The sequence below is a fragment of the Lissotriton helveticus genome, chromosome 1_1 (genome assembly GCF_964261635.1).
Source record: "Lissotriton helveticus chromosome 1_1, aLisHel1.1, whole genome shotgun sequence".
Taxonomy (NCBI): Eukaryota; Metazoa; Chordata; class Amphibia; order Caudata; family Salamandridae; genus Lissotriton; species Lissotriton helveticus.
In genome coordinates, this window is record NC_136057.1 from 1,420,871,334 (window position 1) to 1,420,893,487 (window position 22,154).

Here is a 22,154-nt window from a genome sequence, read left to right on the forward strand (position 1 = left end):
ATCTTGATGCATACATTAGCAGGGCGGTATGGGCAGCTGCCCAGGGCCTCACGCTCAGGGGGCCCCGCTGCGGCACCGGTCCCGCAGTTGCGGGAATGAATGGGAAAAGTGCTGCGCACAGCAATCTCGCGCTCGCGCAGGGCCGCAGGCAGTAAGAGGCAGGGAAGAAGGGAACTAGTCCGTCACTGTCTGCGCACACACCGTGCCGTGACGCACGCACCCCACCACCTAGCTTGGTGGTGGTGCCTTAGTGGTGGTGACGTGCGCAGTACGCAGGCGGCAGGCGGCCAGCCTTGCTAATTCATGATGCGGGTGACAGACAGTGGGTCCCAGGGCCGTCAATCTGGTAGCGCGCGAAAGCGCTACCAATGACGGCCCTGGACATGATTTTATGGCCAGCCCCCGCTCTACAGTGTGAGTGTGACGCAGCATGCACGCCATACGTGAGGAGCAGGGTGGAGTCACTACTCGGATCGGGCCGCGTGGGCAGGGCAGGAGTCGGTTCGGGCCTCCTCGTTGGGTCGTTGTGACTGAGTACGTTAAGGTAAGAGACCTGCTCCGCTCCTGCTAGTATATATTATAATAAATACATCCAATATAAAATATGTATTACATCTGTATGTTTGTGTCTGTGTGTCCTCTGGAGAGTTGAGCTGTACATCACTCATACACCCCTTACTTGGTTCTCCCGCAGTTTTCAAAAGTTAACAAAACTAAGGGACTGTTTGTAATTATTCATTTAGCTATCTCACTATGCAGAACCTTGGAACAGCAGACATTACACATTAGATTTAGGGCAGCGTGTTGGGTTTGTTTTAGGAGCGAGGGGACCTAATTTTGACCTGCGTCGAGTCAATAACTAGCGACGTTTGGTAAGCTCAAAAAAGAAATTGGAAAGATTGCAGCTGACTAAGGTTTATTTTAAGGCAAGGGGAGATTAAATGATCTGCCTAGAATCACAGGATGTTGAGCGGACGCTGGGACTCGAACCTGGTTCCCCAGTTTCAAAGGCGGTAGTTCAGGCCATTACACCACATATCCTCACATTCTATGAAAGGGCATTTCTGAAAACCACAAAGATTTCTGTCAGGCCAGGTGATCTTTCGGCTCTCAGGGCATCAAGCAGCCAAAAATACCTCTCTGGATGGCCGTTTGTCAAGTTTAAAGCAGTCCAGGCCTCCACACCGGGCAAGGCTCTGAAATCAGCTAGCCTGCTAAAGCCTGGCCACTCCCAGTCCCGCCAGGCATGGTGGCTTCGGAGAAGGCCCCTGTGATGAGAGACTCTTCAATACAATGGCCTGCCTGCAGAGGCCTAGCGTCAGGAGACCCTCTGGGAGTCTGTTTTACCTCAAGTGCCCCCGCGCGGACTTGGACACCTTGAAAATCTCAGAAGATTAAGTGTCTGACCACACAAGAAAAGGGGTAAAAGAAAGGCAAAATATTCAAAATGTCCGCAATCGTTCAAAAAAAATGTGTGAGTAGGCTTATAAAAAAAAAAGGCAGCCAAATTACGGTCTAGACGACATTCAGAGATAAGGGATGCTGGGGTCCAAGTCACATGGGTTTTACACAAATATGTGGCGCTTCAGAGCGCTAAACAGGCAATACCAGTTCAAAAATCCATGTTGTGACTCAAAGAATCATCATAAATTATTGCACTTAAGATGCAGGGAATGGAAGAGGTTTCTCGACAGGTAGATTAGTAAATGAGCCAAGTTGTTGAAGTGTGTACATCCACTTCAGTTCTGTCACTCTTCTGTGAACAGGGAAGATTGTGTCCCTGAAAGTGTGTGATCCCCGTCATTTAGACAAATGTGAGGCCAGCCCTTGAAATGGTGATTCACTAAACAGACTAAATGAAATGAAATAATATGAAAGTGAGACTTATAGAGCGTACTAATACCCTGAGGTGTCTAGGCGCTGGACTCGGAGAAAACAGGTAACCATCTAAATTGGTAAGAGTGTGAAGAAAGGAAGCTACTGATTAAAAATCCAAGTGTTAAGGCTTTTCTGAATGCTAACAGATTTGTTATCCGTTCAGGTGAAAGTGGAAGGGAGTTCCAGAGTCGTGATGTTCTGCCTACAAAGTTTCTTACACCCCATTGAGACTATTTAAATTCAGGGACTACCAGATTGTGTGCCACAGCCGAGCGGAGTGATCTTGGCGGGAATTTGGGGGCATGTCCAACTAATCATTCAAGGAGCCGGCAAGTGTTACACTCATGGATATTTGCTCACCTGTTATCCATTCCCTCTACTTTTTGTCCATGTTACTGATATCCACATTAGTTTGCTTCAGTGATGCCAAATATCTAAGATCAAAAGTCCTGCGAAGTCACTTTCTGTGATGTCACTTCTTGCGACGCAATATGCAATTAGAGGGGCCTCACATCTTCAGTTTCGCCCGGGGCCTCAGAAGGCCTAGGACCGGCTCTGTACATTAGTCTTCCCTGCTGCATAATTTGGGGCTCTCCTGTTACATAATTTGAGTGGCTGTACCCACAATGTTTGGATTACATGCCCCATTGTTGTCTTTCTGTCAGCTTGGGTACCACTGGATTGTGTCACCACAACGGCAAACAGTATGCCTTCAATACGTATAGTTTTCTTTCTAAAGAAATATCTCCGTTTTCTGAAGCACTGGGACTCAGATTCCATTAATATCTGCGAGAGCTACATTTTAAAACATGCTGCATAATGTGCCTTTAATTACAAAATGTACATCTTGCTTGTGACAAAGAGATATATGAAGGCACATACATTTATATGGTAAACTGTAACGTTTTGAATCTAAGTCATAAATAATATATGAGGCAAGACTAGCTCAGTGGGTTGTATATTTGCCACTGATAAATATGGTAATTTGAAGACAGACTCAACCTTCCACCCTTTCGAAATTAGTAAACTGATCATTATAAATTGGGTAATAGTAACATCTTTTATTTACAGTTCTTAGAAACAGCCAACATGCGGAACGAAGCACTATGTAAAACAATATTAATAAAGGTGGTAAAAGATAAATGTAAATGCAGGTTTGCACGACATAACACCAAAAACACTACATGGAGCTTACATAGCACAGAACATGTACAGTGCAAGCAGAAGCAGTGAAAGTTTTTCTAGACACTGAACAAGTGTGAAACCTACACATTGGTTCAGGCCAGCACTCTCCCAGCAGCTCCGTGTGCAGCACCTCTGCGCTCAGATCCCTGAGTCCTCCCTACACCCACGTTCGCGCCGGCAGCCCGCGGCAGGCGCACAGGTAACCCAGGCTCCTGCTCCGCCTGGTGTCCCCCTCGCCCCCTGCTCTCCGGTTCCGGGTGTTACTGTCTTTTGTCACCTGGTACCTCCTGGCTGGGTAATCCTTGGGAATTAACTTGTTTACTTTTTAAACTCCTTAATTCTCCTTAAGTCTATTTTTTAATTCCTACTCTTTTGTCCGCCGTTCCAGCCACTGCTGGCCCTGTGGTACCTCCCGCCGACACAGCCCCCGCTCCCGCCTCCCCAGCTCCAGTCCTGTACCCCTCCTCTACTAAATGGCAACCGCAGCAGACGCATGCAGTGGTGCACCTAAGGCAAGCCCATCTGTACCCCTTCCGCGACTTGACCACCTCCAGCGCCATGAACCCTGGATGTCCGGAACCCTGCCGATACATCTCCGCTGCTCTCCATGCACTCAACCCCAGAAGACTCAATGGCTGCCAAAGAGCCACACCGAACACCACCCAAGGACAGTTCTCCTGCAGACACTGCCTACGATCCTTCTCCATCGAATGCGCCCCCAAGACTGCCAAACAATCTCTTGACACCCGCACCACCGTAGCCCTGATATGCATCCTCCTCAACGTACTCTCCCTATGCAGACACGCCATAGAGATCTGGGACACCCTCTCGCCCGACGTCGCCTTCCTCACCGAAACCTGGACAAACTCCACCTCCGGCCCAGACTTTGCCTCTGCCATCCCCGACGGGTACAAGATCCAGAGAAGGGACCACCCCCACAGCCCAGGAGGTGGACTTGTCATTGCCCACAAGACCTCCCTTTGACTCTCCACCTCTAACATGAGTGACCCCCACTCCAACACAGAACACCTCCGCTTCCAGATCCAGACCAACCCCAGGACCATCCTACTGGGCATCCTCACCTACAGACCCCCCCAGACCTCGCACCCAGTCCGCAACCGCCATCGCTGGCCTCGTCGCACCCCACGCCATCGCTTCCACTGACTACATTCTACTCGGAGACCTCAATTTCCACCTCAACAACAACCCCGACTCCATCACCCTCCTCGACAACCTCTCCAACCTCGGACTGAAGCAGCTTGTCACCACCCACATGCACAGTGCTGTACACAGCCTGGCTGATGAGGGTTATGAACCCGAAACCGGCCCCAGGATGCTTGTTTCCAGTCCAGGGAGGACATGTCCTGGCAGTTCGGGCTGGACTGTTTCCATTGGGCGCAGGGTCAAGACTGATTTGCATATGGCTGGGTCCAAACTGGAATGGCATGGTGAGCAAAAAAAATTATGGATTTAGGCCCAGATCACTGTACTGGGGTGAATGTATGCAATTGTTCTGCATTCTGTCCATCAATAGTTCTTTTTGCATTTGTCACCCTTAGTGGGACGGGTATGCTCAGACGTGAGTCCCATGCTCTCCATGCCACTGGAATCAAGCTATCCTGGCTGAAGAGGGGTGAAACCCCGAAACCGGTCCTAGGATGCTTGTTTCCAGTCCAGGGAGGACCTGGCCTGGCAGTTCGGCTGAACTGTTCCCATTGGGCGCACGGTCAAGACTGATTTGCATATGGCTGGGTCCAAACTGGAATGACATGGTGAGCAAAAAAAAAACTATGGATTTAGGCCAAGATCTCTGTACTTGGGTGAATGTATGACATTGTTCTGCATTCTGTCCATCAATAATTCTTTCTGCATTTTTCACCCCGAGACGGATGGGTATGCTCAGACGTGAGTCTCATGCTCTCCATGCCACTGGAATCAAGCTATCCTGGCTGAATAGGGGTAAAACCCTGAAACCGGTCCTAGGATGCACCCCTCTGGTTCAACTGCGCAATAAGGAGGGAACCCTCTGTGACACAAGGGAGGACATTAGGAAGGTAGTGACAGATTTCTATGGGGCCCTCTACTCAGAGAAGAGGTCAGAGGGAGATCAAGCAGAAAAGTTTCTGTCTGGTATCCCAAGAACTGCTTCCCCAATAGTGAGAGAAGCCCTAAGTGCCCCCCTGACGTTGGACGAGCTGCACCTTGCAGTTAAATCCTTCATGTCAGGAAAGATACCAGGTAGTGACGGTCTGCCAGTCGAGTTCTATGCCTCACTGTGGGACCTAGTGGGATCGGATCTCCTGCAGGTGTATGGGGAGATGGAGAGGGAGGGAATCATGCCCCACACTCTGAGGGAAGGAATGATTGCACTCTTGTATAAACATAAGGGGGAGAGATGAGACCTTAAGAATTGGCGCCCCATCTCTCTCCTGAATGTAGACTACAAGATCCTTGCAAAGATACTAGTAAACAGACTGAAGGGCGCAATGGGAGAGTTAGTTCACCCAGACCAAACCTGCGGGGTCCCGGGGCGCAGGGGCGCAGATAGCCTGGCACTGATAAGGGACACGATCCAGTACATCACGGACCAAAAGATCCGGGCTGCCCTGGTCTGTCTAGATCCGGAGAAGGCATTCGATTGCGTCTCCCATGAGTTCATGGAAAGGGTACTGCACGGTTTGGGGCTGGCGGAGCGCTTCTGCGGTTACGTTAAAGTAATGTATAAAGACATCTTCAGTTCAGTCATTGTAAATGGTTGTAAAGCAGACCCCTTTCCTATCAGGTCTGGGGTAAGACAAGGCTGCCCGCTCTCGCCACCTCTGTTTGTTTTGGTTATAGAGCTTCTCGCCGAGTACATCAGAAAGAACCCAAACATCAGAGGGATCCAGACACCCGGCGACGTGAAGAAGGAGGTCAAGTGTTCGCTGTACATGGACGATGTCACCCTTTTCTGCGCGAATGGGGAATCAGTCAAATCCCTGCTGGAGACGTACACAGACTTCGGCAAGGCATTAGGGGCGAAAATCAACGTGGACAAGTCACAGGCCAAACTCTTCGGGCGATGGGACCTCTGCAACGAGCCTCTCCCCTTCCCCATTGAGGCAGGACTGATGAAGATCCTCTGTGTCTGGTTTGGAGGACCAGGGGCAGCAGCAAAGAGCTGGAACAAACGCTTGGCCAAGGTGAAGCAGCAACTGGGCATCTGGAGCCTGAGAAACCTGAGCATTGAAGGGAAGGCTCTGGTGCTCAGGAACGACGCCCTGCCCATGCTGCAGTATGTGACACAGGCCTGGCCACTCCTGGCCAACGTAGCACGGGCCATCAACAGCATGGTGTTCCATTTCGTCTGGCACTCGAAGATGGACAGGGTGAAACGGTTGGTCATGCACAAGGAACACCGCAAAGGGGGGAAGGCAGTCCCCGACATCCCAACGATCCTCAGGGCTTTCTTTGTGTGCGGCTGCGTTCGAATAACCATGTTAAATGTGAACAAGGACCACTCTGCCTACAAAGTTTTCTGCTTTTTCCTCCTCCTGGTCTGGAGACAGCTGGGATGGGATACGTGGGAAAATGCAGTGACATTCAACTGGGACCTCCCTTGGTACTACAGGGAGATGGAAAAGTCTGTGGGAGAATTTGGGCTGAACTGTGTCACTCCTTGCCTTTGGAAGCCCAGGACAATCCGCAAACTGATCAGGACCGGGGACACCACCGAACCAGTGAGCGACCTGCCACCAGCAACGGCAATGCACGTGTGGTGGAATGTATCCTCCCCAAATCTGACCAACAGACACAAAGACATAGCATGGATAACTGTGAAGGGGGGCCTGTCAGTGAGGTCCTTCGTGCACAGCAGAGGCCTGTGCCCACATAGGAACTGCCCAAGGGGATGCCCCGCAGAGGAATCTGCACACCATCTCTTCTGGGCCTGCCAGGCCAGGTCCAGGGAGGACCTGGCCTGGCAGTTCGGGCTGGAATGTTCCCATTGGGCGCAGGGTCAAGACTGATTTGCATATGGCTAGGTCCAAACTGGAATGGCATGGTGAGCAAAAATAAATGATGGATTTAGGCCCAGATCTCTGTACTGGGGTGAATGTATGACATTGTTCTACATTCTGTCCATCAATAGTTCTTTTTGCATTTATTACCCCGAGTGGGACGGGTATGCTCAGACGTGAGTCCCATGCTCTCCATGCCACTGGAATCAAGCTATCCTTGCTGAAGAGGGGTGAAACCCCGAAAACGGTCCTAGGATGCTTGTTTCGAGTCCAGGGAGGTCCTGGCCTGGCAGTTCGGGCTAGACTGTACCCATTGGGCGCAGGATCAAGACTGATTTACATATGGCTGGGTCCTAACTGGAATGGCATGGTGAGCAAAATAAACAATGGATTTAGACCCAGATCTCTGTACTGGGGTGAATGTATGGCATTGTTCTGCATTCTGTCCATCAATAGTTCTTTTTGCATTTATCACCCCGAGTGGAACTGGTATGCTCAGACGTGAGTCTCATGCTCTCCATGCCACTGGAATCAAGCTATTCTGGCTGAATAGGGGTAAAACCCTGAAACCGGTCTTAGGATGCACCCCTCTGGTTCAACTGCGCAATAAGGAGGGAACCCGTGCGCTCTACAAGATCCATAAATAAATAAATAAAAACCCTCTGTGACACAAGGGAGGACATTAGGAAGGTAGTGACAGATTTCTATGGGGCCCTGCTCTCCATGCCACTGGAATCAAGCTATCCTGGCTGACAAGGGGTGAAACCCCGAAACCGGTCCTAGGATGCTTGTTTCCAGTCCAGGGAGGTCCTGGCCTGGTAGTTCGTGCTGGACTGTTCCCATTGGGCGCAGGGTCAAGACTGTGCATATGGCTTGGTCCAAACTGGAATGGCATGGTGAGCAAAAAAACGATGGATTTAGGCTCAGATCTCTGTATTGGTGTGAATGCCCCTTTGCCCAGAGACTAAGGGCTGCCTTACGACAAGAACTGGTAGCCCTCATCCCCTCCGAGAACATTACTAAACAGTCCATGCTCTAGGGGCTGTTTCCAGGGACACACACAGAGGAAGCTATCCAGGGGTGCTGGAGGCTCCTCTGCTGTATTAAGGACATTCTCCTGTTCGCCAGTACCCGCCTGGTGACCAATGGAGAGGTGGTGAACAGAGAAGGGTGCCGCAGGATGGTGCTCAGCCTTCTTAGAGACTATGCAGCCATGGACAAGAAGGAAAGTGAGGAAGAGGAAGAACTGTAACAAAAAAAACCTCCCCCACTGGACTCTTTAAAGTGGCGGTCCCATTAAAACTGAAAACGCTATCTGCAAACATTTCTGAACCGCAAACTGATGACTTGTAAATGTTTAAATGCATTGATTGAAAACAGTTAAAGTGGACTGCCTTCCCTAAGGGGGGGTACCACTGCCTTAAAAACTATGTATCGCACCTTTTAAGCAAAAAAAAAGAAAAAAACAGTCCTAAGATGCTTGTTTCCAGTCCAGGGAGGACCTGGCCTGGCAGTTCGGGCTGGACTGTTCCCATTGGGCGCAGGGTCAAGACTGTGCATATGGCTGGGTCCAAACTCGAATGGCATGGTGAGCAAAAAAAACGATGGATTTAGGCCCAGATCTCTGTACTGGTGTGAATGTATGACATTGTTCTGCATTCTGTCCATCAATAGTTCTTTTTGCAGACATCAATTTCAGCCACACCTCTCAGCCCACCTGGAAGGACCACCACTGCGTACGCTTCACCTTCAACACATCCACCGGACCCAAACCCCCCCACACCCGCCTCAAAGAAACTGGAGCAAGATCACAGAGGAGACATCCACCGGACCCAAACCCCCCCACACCCGCCTCGAAGAAACTGGAGCATGATCACAGAGGAGCACCTCAATGCCACCCTCCGCCTAGACCCACCCTGCGCCACGACCGACGCCAACTTTGCAGCCCATAAACTTTACCGCTGAATCTTCAGCTGCGTCAACAAGCTTGCACCTCTCCGCCACCCAGGCAAACAACGCCCCCTAAAACCAGTTTGGTTCACCACCGATCTCCAAGCAGCCAGGTGCTCCTGCAGATGCCTTCGAGAAAACCTGACAAAACCAGAAAACCACGGCAGACCTGAAAAGCTACTGTAATGCGCTGAAGAAATACCACCAAGGTTTAAGAGACACCAAGCGGACTTTCATCAGTAACAAAAACCACACCAGCACAACCAACGCCGAAGAACTCTTCAACGTCATACAGCAATTCACCAAAACCCCCAGCAAAGCCACGGACATCACACCGTCCTGGAACTCGGCGACCAGCTCAGCTCCTATTTCCATCTAAAAATCAAGGCCATCTATGACAATTTCAGCGAACAGACGTTAGACACCACCCCACGCCCCATCACCACCGACAATAGCCGACCATCACCACCTGGAATCCTGCCACAGTCGAACACACCACCGTAACCATGAAGAACACCCACTCAGGAGCCCCCACAGACCCCTGCCCACCGCACATCTACCACAGGGCCACCGCCACCATCGCACCCGAACTAGGGCACACCATTAATGCCTCCCTCAAATCCGGCATCTTCCATGATGACTGGAAGCGGGCGGAGGTCAAACCTCTCCTAAAGAATCCCACGGTAGACCAACAGACCTAAAAAACTACCAGCCCATCTCTCTCCTCCCTTTCGCTGCCAAAGTCACCGAGAGACTCGTAAACACCCGCTGACCACCTTAATCGAAGAAAACGTCATCCTAGATGCCTCCCAGTCTGGATTCCGCAGCAACCACAGCAATTAGACGGCCCTCCTAGCTGCCACAGACGACATCCGCAGGCTACTGGACATGGGGCATACCTCAGCCCTCATTCTATTAGACTTCTCCACAGCCTTCAGCACCGTCTCACATCGCACCCTCGCACCCAGACTGCACGACGTGCGGGTAAGAGGAACCGCCTTCTTTTGGATCCCATCCTTTCTCTCCGGCAGAACCCAGAGGACCAGACTCCCTCCTTTCCTCTCCGAACCTACACAGATCAACTGCAGAATCCCCCAAGTATCATCACTCAGCCCCATGCTCTTCAACATCTACATGGCCCCCCTCACCGCCATCGTCAGACAACACGGGTTCAGCATAGTATCTTACTCCGGCGACACCCAGCACATCTTCTCACTCACAAAGAAACCCGAAGACATCAGACTCTGTTTCCAGGAAGAAATGAGAGACGTAGCCACCTGGATGAAAAGCAGCTGCCTAAAGCTCAACTCAGAGAAGACCGAGGTCCTCATCCTCGGTCCCTCCACCTCCGCCTGGGACAACACCTGGTGGCCCTCTGCCTTCGGGAGTCCACCCACCCCGACAGACCACGCACAGAACCTCGGCATCATCCTCAACTCCTCCCTCACCATGACCCGCCAGATCAACTCCATCACCTCCACCAGCTTCAACTGCATCCGGATCCAACCGCAAGACCTTCAAATGGCTACACCCAGAATGCAGAAAAAACGTCACCCACGCACTCATAACCAGCAGGCTGGACTACGGCAACGCCCTATATGCCAGAATCAACATAACTCTCCTACACAGGCTACAAGCCATCCAGAACACCACAGCCAGACTCGTCCTCGGAACCCCATGGCTTGAACAAATGACCCAACACCTTCGGAACCTCCACTGGCTCCCCGTCGAGAAGAGAGTTACCTTCAAACTGCTCACCCACGCCTACAAATCCCTCCACAACATCGGACCCAAATACCTCAACGAGAGAGTCTCCTTCCACGTACCCAAGAGGAACCTCCCCTCCACAGACCTCACCCTCGCAGAGACCAGAACTAGCATCTGGAGAACCAGAGCAGGAGGAAGAGCTTTCTCCTACGTAGCAGCCAAAGCTTGTAACGAGCTCCCAGTGAACAGCAGACGCTCCCCCAACCTCCACACCTTCAGGAAGATCCTCAAGACTTGGCTCTTCGACTGAATCTGGAGCTGCACCCCCTCGCCCCCCTCCCAGGGCCTTGAGACCTTCACGGATGAGTAGCGCGCTTTATAAATCTCTTGATAGATTGATTGATTGAACAGGTGTATCACAGGCAGGAGCAGGGCTTTAAGTGGTCTGGGTCCTGCCGGTGGCTGAAGACGGCTGAAATGTCAGAAACCGATCCTCGGAAGCTTGTTTCCGGTCCAGGGAAGGCATGGCTTGGCAGTTCGGGCTGGACCTTTCCCATGAGGCACAGGGTCAGACTGTTTTGCATATGGCCATGTCTGAACTGTGGTGGCAGAGTGGGCTAAAGAACGGTGATGGATTAAACCCAGATCTGTTGACTGGGTGTAAGTGTTTGATTGGTTCAGATGCTCCGTCCATCACCACCCCCTTTTGTACCACGGTGCTCAGCACTGGCAGTTCTTGAAAATAGGTGCTGAGACATGTCCCTATTGGGGCTCTCTTAAAACCACTTGGCTGCTAAGGGGTTTTCCCCTCCCGTGCTGCAGATTTATGAATCCCATTATACATGACGAGTTGACCTTGTCATGAGCACAGATTCAGTGTGCCTCATGACGAGTTCACCTTGTCATTAGCATGCAAGTGGTTAACTTTACAGCAGCACCACCCTGAACTGCCTTTGATGTAACTTAAAAGGACTCGTTTTAGTTCTTTCATAGTCTTTTCAGAACTGAAGCATTTTCAATATTATATACAACAAAGCCATTGTTGTTTATTTATCTTATGCAACTAACAACCATTGACACAGCCAATAGTCTGGCTTGTTCTATTATTAGTTGTATCAAATATCTGGATGCAATGCAAAAACAGCAAAATACCAGCTGGGCATCACACTCTGCTAAGCACAGATTTTTAGTTTATGTGTTTTAAGACACGCCCTTAATTACATCGACCACGCCTCTTTGAGAGACCCCCAACATTGTTTCATCCCACTTAACACCCTGGGCAGGAGTTGTGCATTTTTCTTTAACAAACAGATTAGGAGCTGCATTGTCATTGCAGGTTTATGGTCCTTAATGATTGCAGCACCGGCAGCAGGAGTGCAGGCTTTGCTCACCCAGAACAAGAGCAATGCAAGAAGCAGAAAAGCCAAGATTCCATCCATGTCACAAAGGTAAGGGGGATGGCATAAGCAAACATCTCTCAAACAAAGAGCAAGAAGCAACAGTGTCTGATCCTCTCAAACAGAACAGGCACAAGGCCACTCACAGACTGAAGAGGAGCAGAAGAGGCAGCAGCAGTGCAAGCTTGTAACACAGAACAGGTGTGTGCCTAGAGGTACAGGGAAAGGACATAAAACAAATGTGGCATAAACAGGGCAAACCTTTTTGATATAGGCAGAACAGTCGCACAATCTTCAAACACATACATATAGAACTCACGGTGCCTCACTGAACAGGGCAGCTCTTCGATTGGAGCGGAGGACCGTCGCCCCACGTAAATGCCCCCCCGAACCCCGAAATGAAAAACAAAATGGTAATTCATTACCATTTTATTTTTCAGCCTCCCCTCCTGAACCAAGAGTCAGGACGGGGCGGGGTATTTTACCTACTGACTCTGAGAGAATGTTACAAATCACCTGGCGGATATAGACTCTCTCCTTTCCATGTCTGCGGTTATGCCCTCCAGTGCTTACCGCCCACATCTGCGCACCAGTACCAAAGGTGTGTGGACAGGCGGGCGCCCCTTGCAAGTGCGTAGCCACGCCTCCCGCGCGCCTCGGCTCCTTGATGGGTTTGGAAAGACGACGCTCGTGCTACTTCGGCGACAGCTTGGCAAGAAAGCACGCGGGACACGGACAGGATCTCAGGCCGCGCAGGTGTTTCACGCAGGGCGTCGCGCGAAACCATTCCTGGAACACTGGTGGTGAGTTGTGTTCTTTAACTTTACCACCAAGAAAAAATAATGGAAATTAACAGCTTTGGAGCATGCGTCGATGTGCTGCTCCAGTCCAGTTTTTTATTTTTTATTTTGGGGTTTGTGGTCGTGTTCGTTCCATTATAAAACATAACGATAAGTTCCAGAATTAAAAGCAAACTCTTGACATGAGGCAGCACATCACGCATAGACGTGACAAACTTGGCAACAAGGTCGAATATTCTAGCTCTCTTCAAAAACAAGGGCGCGTCTGTGGTGTACTTCCAGTGAGGTAACCGGTAGATTTGAGTTGGGGGACGCAATCATGTGTCAAGGGGTGTCAGTGTGTGTGAGTGGTCGAGGTGCATACAGCACGCCCGGCTCTGCAGTGTCAGGCAGCAGCTAGCCTTAGTCCGACGCTGCTTATGTATTCAGTTTTACAAAAGTGTGCTAGATTAAGGAAGTGTGGTGGGTCCCTGTGCCAATCCTGGGAACCTGTGAGTCACAGGCATCGCTCTTTCAGAGAATGTCATCCTGTCCTGACTCCGCTTATTGTGACAGAATAGATCAGTGTTTTTGGCACTGCGAGTCTTCGTAAAGTGGGCGTCGTCATTTCCAGGAATTGTCTGCATCTGGGATTCATTACATCTCAGAAATGGTCTGTAAGTAAAGGGTGACAGGTACATTCTGATGTCTCGAACCAGTGGTAGAAGTGGGCGGGATCGGGAGGGCACGGCGTGCCCCTATTTTTAAAAATTCTTTCAGTCCGTTCCCCTACTTCTGTCATTCAAAAAATAGTCCCGGGACGGCAAGAATAGTCCAACTTACAAAACGATTATTCTTTCATCTTTCAGGGGCTGCTCGCACCTCAGTTGAAGTCGAGAGGCTGCAGCAGCCCTCCCTGAGCTCACACAGACCGAGGGCGGCCCATTGTCGTTCCGATTGAGGCTAATTGAGGCTGATTAACCCTTTCGAATGACAATGCGCCGCCCTCTGCCTTTAGCATATCATGCTGAGTTGGTGATTACAGAGGAGCTTTCCCTAGACAGAGGACTGTCAGGAACTTCCCACCAACTCTGCGAAACCTGCATGATTATTTTTTGGTTAAGGTGGTAAGATGTCTTTGTAAGGAGTTTGTGAGGAAAACAAACGCATGAAAAATTGTGACTTGTGTTTTTTGGCCTTAATGTCTGTGCCAACTGATCTAGTTTAAACTTGATACTCCTTTGTCCAGCTCCTTGAAGATGTCCATTCCTGCGAATGTCATGAAGCAACCAGGGCCAGAAACTGTAGATCCACAGCCACACCGTGGCTTCAGCATACTCTATAGTTTTTTCCGGACAATAATTCGGGGTTTTCCTGCACAGCGGCTAATTTAACATTCCAGGCCTGTTCTGTAATGTGATGTTAGTCTCTTGGTGTTTTGGCGTGATACTTGCTTATCGACTTGGATGCTTTGTGTACTTTTGCTTATTCAGGGCCTGTCATTTTTAACAGACAGCTCTGAACGCGGCATTTGTGGATATACCCGTATTTTGCAGGACAAAATTGTTTGGGGTGTTGGGGAATGTTCTAGTCTGCAATGAACTGGACATGTATTGCTCTGAACCAGAAAAGGCGACCAAGAGTTCGTTTTGACCGAGTATCTCGGAGGTTCCCAGTTTTCTACAGCAAGTTGTGGTGGTTTGAAGCGATTGTGATTTTGCGTGAATGTTCTCTTGAGTGAATGTGCTCTAAAGGCATGAATTTTCGTGGAAACCCCTGCCTGTAAAGACCCGTGCTAAGGGAATCATTTGTGCGCTGACCAAGTTAATTACATACATGAAGGTTGTTTACTGGCTGTCCCGTTAGTAGAGGTGATGGGGCGGGAGAGGTGACCGGGCAGGAGAGGCAACAGGGATGGAGAGGTGACGGGGCAGGAGAGGTGACGGAGCAGGAGAGGTGACGGGGCAGGAAAAGTGATGGGGCAGGAGAAGTGACGGGGCGCTGGAGCGGTGATTAGGCATGTGCAGGAGCGGTAACCGGGCAGGAGCGGTGAACAGACAGGAGCAGTGAATGGATAGGGACAGTGAATGGATAGATAGGGGCAGTGAATGGATAGGGCAGTGAATGGATAGGGGCAGTGAACAGATATGGGCAGTGAACGGATAGGGCAGTGAATGGATAGGGGCAGTGAACGGATAGGGGCAGTGAACGGATGGGGCAGTCAACGGATAGGGGCAGTGAACGGATAGGGGCAGTGAATGGATAGGGGCAGTGAATGGATAGGGGCAGTGAATGGATAGGGGCAGTGAACGGATAGTGGCAGTGAACGGATAGGGGCAGTGAACGGATAGGGGCAGTGAATGGATAGGGCCGTGAATTGATAGGGGCAGTGAATGGATAGGGGCAGTGAATGGATAGGGGCAGCAGTGAATAGATAAGGGCAGTGAATGGATAGGGTCAGTGAATGGATAGGGGAGTGAACGGATAGGGGCAGTGAACGGATAGGGGCAGCGAACGGATAGGGGCAGCGAACGGATAGGGGCAGTGAACGGATAGGGGCAGTGAACGGATAGGGGCAGTGAATGGATAAATAGGGGCAGTGAACGGATAGGGGCAGTGAACGGATAGGGGCAGTGAATGGATAGGGGCAGTGAATGGATAGGGGCAGTGAATGGATAGGGCAGTGAATGGATAGGAACAGTGAACGGATAGGAACAGTGAACGGATAGGGGCAGTGAACGGATAGGGGCAGTGAACAGATAAGGGCAGTGAACGGATAAGGGCGGTGAACGGACAGGGGCGGTGAATGGATAGGGGCAGTGAATGGATAGGGGCAGTGAACGGATAGGGACAGTGAACGGATAGGGACAGTGAACGGATAGGGACAGTGAACGGATAGGGGCAGTGAACGGATAGGGGCAGTGAACAGATAGGGGCAGTGAACAGATAGGGGCAGTGAACGGATAGGGGCAGGAGAAGTGATGGGATAGGAGAAGTGATGGGGCAGGAGTGGTGATGGGGCAGGAGTGCTGACTGGACAGGAGCGGTGACCGGGAAGGAGCGGAGACCGGGCAGGGGAAATGACAGGGAAGGAGCGGTGGCGGGGTAGAAGTGACTTGTACTTATGTTCCTTGCCTATTTATTTAGATACTATTGCATGACATTCACTGATGTGTCTGCAAAGCATACCTGTTGTCCCGAATTTGTGTGCTGAATTTTGACCCCTTGTCCTGAATTTTTACACTCACCATCCTGAATTTGCGCCCATGCCATTGTTCCTGCTTATATTTCGCACGCTTTACATAAACCTATATTCCCTATGAGTATTTGCTTTTTCCTGAATTAAACCTCAAATAAACATGTGTATCCATTGTTTGAATTAAATAACGTTATAAGCTGTAACTGGTCAGTAAAAAAGGCTAAACGTACTAAAAATTGGTATGTTTTGCGATTTCTAGCCACACCCCTGACTCCGCCCACTGATCCAATCTTCGGTTATTCCCGCCCCCTGATTCTCCACCCACAGTTCCCCTACTTTTTATTCCCCACTTCGACCACTGTCTCGAACCCCTGCCGCCTGAGCCGTGTCTTTGTTCTAGAGCAGACACCGGGAGCTGTGTTCGCGAGAGCTGCGCTCACTCGCAGAGCACAGCTCAGAATGTTGGCCAGGTAACCAGACATCATTTTCAACATGATACAGGTAATTGGGGGAAGGATCCCGGGGGCGAGGACACACGTTCTATCAGAGAGGAACAAGCAGCAGAGAACGAATGGGCGGGGAGGGGGTGCATCGGAAAGCGGAGGGCACGACTGAGGTCACTCTAAGAGTCTGGTATGTTTCAAGTTTTATGTTTATTGCTTGTTTAATTAAAATCTTCACAATACCCCCCACCCCTTCATAAGATGAGTGAATTTCATCTACTCAACCAGATAGAAATATCATGTATACAAATGTACATCTGGTATGGTTTCTGGGGTGGGATGGAAAGCACCAAGGATTTTAAGAAGAATGAATCACAAAAGGGCAGGGGTTGGCACAGAAGCCATGTTATTAAGAGGGTGGATAGGCATCAAGAAGGGAGGGGTTGCACGAACCAAACCCCTCCCAGACGTGTGAGTTGTCTTTGTCCCTTCCGTGTCACCTGCGCTCCTTCCACTTTCTTGAGTACGCTGAGAACCACGTATGGTGCAAACAGTCCCACTGAGGTAAAAACCTCAGGGTTGGCGATCTCTCAGCCCCCCCCCAAAAAAAGATTCTACATATTAACATGCATTCTTGTGCACGCCACTGACACTCCAACTCTATAGAGTGGTCAATGGTAGGCAAGAAGCTCTAAGAAAACTAATCTTGCAGCAGGTCAGGTATTCTCCAGGAAACATGAGAATCCGTTTGCCCTTGCTGCGCTAACGAACTCGATTGAATATAAAACCCTGCATATAACGCTAATGAATTACTGGATACGACGACTGTGGGCACATCTCTCTATGCTTTTAATTGCACTAGGGGGTTGCAAGGACATTTATTTCAAGAGTGTGTCAGTCTGCATATAGCCTAACGTTCTTTCTTAATGCGCCCTAAGTAACAGCCCCACACGAGCTACTCTCCACTGGGCCCCAGTGAACCCGATTGCTCCCTTCCCTCGTATCATATTGCTGTGGAGAAATCACGTAGGCACGTGCCTGTGTCTTTTTAGGGGAAGCTTAGAGGCATATGTATCAAGCCTATTTCCCGTTCGCAAACGGGCCGATTCTCAGAATTGGCCCGTTTGCGAACAGGAAAAGGCCTTTTGGGAAGTATCATCCCAAAAGTGCATCACAAAATAGGGAATCGCAAAATTTGCAATTCCCTATTTTCAATATATTAGTGGATCGTGGATGTGCACTGCGAAGATTGGTTACTGTCTGTGCTTTGCTTACGTGCTCCGGGGTATCACTCCCTTCTCTGGAGTGTGAATAATAATGTCGTGGTTAGCAGATCATAAATTTCTGGTCTGTCTCCCTGGGCACTGTGTATGCTGTCCACGATAATTCCCTATTTTGCCATTGTATTTAAGGAATCGCAAATTGCGATTCCTTAAATGCGATACAGGAAGTACCCAAGTTGTGCGATTTTGGCATAAGAAATCGCAAATTACCCCCAACTTCAAGTTGGTGGTAATTTGCGATTTCTTTGAAAAAAGCATTTTTTTGGTATTTTTCAAAGTGCCATGTGGATCACATATATGCCCTTAGGGCATGTATGTGCGCCACGTGTGCACACATACATATTTCAGGGGTACAACAGGGTGTCCTTTTGACACTCTTGCACCCTTGAAATTGCTTTCACAATTTACGAATATCTAATGGGTACTCACAAATTGCGAATGTCATCCCATTCATTCCATTAGGAATGAATGGGAATGTGTTCCTTAATTTCGAATTGCAATTTGCGATCTGCAATTAAGGAATATTAAGGAATCGCAATTAATACAACACTCAAATTATCTCAGGCTGTAAATTACCTGACGCTTGTCTAATAGTGCAGGCAGCCATTGCTGCACACAAAGCGAAAAACACGATTATTAAAAAGAATGAAACGTGAAATAAGGGAAAATTAACCCCTTCACTGCTAAACCTTCCCCTCTGTGCTAGGCCCTTTTTAGGTGGAGCCTAAGGCAGAGCGCATGCGCTGCTATAGGAAAATGACCTCTTGCAGCTGACCAGGACTTTTCACACGCTTGTGTGTTTTTTTTGATTATTTTAATTGGGCTCTGCGTGCTGTCTTTTAAAAAAGACAGCATACAATTGGGCAAAGGCGGGGCATGGCCCGCCTTTGCTCCACCCACGGCCTAACCAGTGTGGTTAACCGCACAGGTGTCATCTGTTTTCAATTATCGTGCCCAGACGTGGGCGCGATAATTGAAAACAGATTGCCTGATGCTCGCAAGAGCGCGCGCACACCACTCGGGGGCTTGTATCCTCTCTGTTATGAAAACAGAAATGCTGAGAGCAAGTTCTGCAAAGTGTTCGCTTGGCTGCAGTGTGTGCCGCGTTGATGTCGCTTTTCTTTCGGTGGGTTTTCACTGTTGTTTTTTGCTTCCACGCCCAGGGTTAATTCTTAGCCTACTCAAAGTTATTACGTTTATATCGACATCTATGAGATTACATGGAAAAATTTGCTGTATAATGTTCACTCTCTGATTTTGAAAAAGGGGGGTGGTGATGGACAGAGTTTCTGAATGATGCAGAATACTCTTACCAAGTCAAGAGATCATGGTTTTAATCCATCACCGTTTTTTAGCTCACTGCACCATTTAATGTTCACTCTCTGCCCAGATATTCTATTGAAATTTGGAACTTACTATCCTCCATACAGTCTGAGCTCGGGTTCTTAACTGAAACCTGGTTAAAGCCCCACTCCACACCCTCTGTCGCTCTTGCCATACCGGAAGGCTATAAGCTCATTAGGATGGACAGACCAACTAAGATGGGGGAGGAATTGCTATAGCTCACAAAGACATTATTAATGTTTCTCTATTGGATGCATGTTATAGAGTAAAGATGGAAGTCCTTATCTTTCAAATTGATTTTTCACTCGATGTCAGTTGGAAGGGTCCCTTATTCTATCGCCTGCCAGGTCCTTTAGCGGATTTTTCGCTTTTACTTACCAAACTAACAGCTCCCTATGTCCTGGCAATTAATAACTTTTTACTATTAGGCGACTTTAACATCCAAAGCGAATGTACCACCAATGCTGAGTCGCTAGCTCTTCTGGAAGACTTAGCACTCTTAGGCCTAAATAAACAGAATGAAGGTCCTACTCACACGGCCGGCCACACATTGGATATTATCCTGTCTAATTCCCCTAATGTACGGTGTGAGCCCCCACTACCACTATTTTGGACCTATCATGCATTAATTGAATTTTCCATCAAGGGCCACAAGGAACATAGGGGACAACACTTGGACACCTATGCGACTCGCAGGCAGTGGCAAAAGGTTTCCCCAGAGAGTTTCCAAGCCTCCTTTGAAGTACCACAAAATAATCCCTCGGATAATCTAGCAGAAGCCTTAACCAAATATAACCTGGCACTAACTTGGACCATTGACCGTCTTGCACCCCTGAAATGATCCCCCAATCACTCTAAACGCCCTCAAGCCGCCTGGTTCTCCCCCCAGCTATGTATACAAAAAACTGTGCAGGAAATATGAGAGAAAATGGCGTATTACTCATGAGGAAAGTGATAAAACCCAGTTCTTAGTCTCTTTGTCAAGTTACCACAGTAACATCAAGACTGCACGTAAAAATCACATTTCTATCCAACTTGTATTGGCTGGCAATGCTCTGAAGGTTCTATACAACATTCTTCAGTCATTTATAAAACCTAAGGTTTACGAGAATTTTGAAGCACCTTCACAAACATTATGCAATGACATTGCACAAGATTTTTCATAAAAAATAGAGCACATTTATGAAAAAATTGTTTCATCTGGAAATCAACATCTGACTCCCCTGACTACAGAAATCCTAGAATTAACTCCCCCCCCCCCCGATGTTGCTTGAAAACTTTCCCCCATTAACTACAGCAGATGTTGCGGTTCTAATTCATAAGGTGAAATCTGGTTCGCCCTGTGATTTGATTCCTGCGAGAGTAGCCAGCCCCTTAATCCCTCAATTATCCCCATTGATTGAGCATCTTCTCAATTAGTCACTAAAAGAAGGCCACGTTCCATAGGAATGGAAAGCTGCGCAGATTATGTCAATTCGTAAGAACACCAAGGCCCCTCTGACTGATTTGGCCAACCTCTGGCCCATTTTGCTCCTACCATTTCTGAATAAATTAGGAGAGGGATATGTCAACAAACATCTCTCAAACCATGTTGAACTCTCAGGCTGTTTATATTCTTCCCAGTCAGGCTTTAGGCCCAAACATAGTACCGATTGATTGATTATTTTTATTGATTGATTACTTAAAATCTTTACAAGGGATGAATGCTCAATATGTACTTTTTAAATTACGTTACTTCATTAAAATCTTTTGTAAATAACAGTAAATCTTTAAAATGTATACAAAAATATGTTAAAAACTTTTTTTAAATAAAACAAATACATGTGGATAAAAATTATTGAAAAGATATAGGTATTTTAAAAAACAATGATATGTTCTAACTTTTTCAGTGCAATTGATAAAAATTTTGCGAAAGCAGAATTAATGGGTAGATCATCTGGACAAAGACATCGAATCAGTGCTTGTCTACAAGTTCTTATCCCTCTTTCATTGAATAACCTTTTTAGCAAAGTTAGTCTTTCGTTTTTTAGTTCTGGACAGATGCACAGGAGATGTAAAATATTTTCCTCACCAATGTTGCACAATCGACACTGTATATTATTTTTGAGTTTTTTCCATGGTAGTGCATGTGTTTCTCCTGGCCATATTCCAAATCGAGCATTAATAAAAATGTTTTTGCTTTTCCACGACCATGCTGTGTCCAGATACTGCTGAGGCGTCTTTTTTTGTAGCCATTTATTATGGACCAAGCATGTTTCCTTTTAATAAGGGTCTCTTTGTTGGTTATCAATGATAAGTAATCTGTTTTATTCACCACTTTTTTGAAGGATTCCTGGGTTATAGCAGTGGTCCAGATCCCTCTAACTCCAAATTCATCTACAGTATTGTCCAAGTATTTCCACGCAGATAATTTTTTGTTACCCTCCATTTCTTTCCATAAAAGCTGGGAAATTAAGTTCTCCTTATAATTTTTTACTCTATTCCATACCTTGATAATATGACCCTTCCGTGCATATAATTGGTTATTCAAACCGAATTCCAGCCTCACTTGGGCTTGGGAGGCGTTTATTGGTAAACGAAAAAGGGAGCGGAAGGTTTTTGTGATAGCATTAATAATAACTATTGCATCTTTTCCGTTTAGAGCCTCACTGCCATAAGATAAAGAAGGTAACAGTTTCACCGATATCACTTTAAGAAGCGGTTGATAAGTTAAATTACTTGTAGAGTTTTTGATTATTCTGAATGCACCAGTTAGTGCATTAGCTTTCCTGGTGATACACATTTTTTGGGGGTTAAAGTTACCATTGTCGTTAAATATTACTCCCAGGTACCTATAAGTTTTGACTTGCTCCAAGTTTTCCTTCCCCAAGAACCATTTTGAATTGCACTGCCTTCTTGTGTTTTTTTGTGACAACCATAGCTTTGGATTTAGATTCATTTATTGGCATTTTGTTTTCCACCGCATATTCCTGTGTTCTTGATATTAGCCGT

At 48.1% G+C, this 22,154-nt stretch overlaps 1 protein-coding gene across 2 annotated transcripts in view; it reads left to right on the forward strand.

Annotated features, from left to right (window-relative positions):
- Positions 1-435: 435 nt before the first annotated feature.
- LOC144826662 (beta-1,3-galactosyltransferase 2-like) overlaps positions 436-22,154 on the forward strand; it is a 228,161-nt gene continuing 206,442 nt past the window's right edge. Inside the window, exon 1 of one of the 2 annotated variants that reach the window (XM_078685244.1) lies at positions 436-544. The gene's annotated coding sequence lies outside the window, so the exon portion shown is untranslated. Of the gene's footprint in view, positions 545-12,820; positions 12,919-22,154 lie in introns of those variants that run through there. The other variant, XM_078685234.1, reaches the window with a different exon arrangement.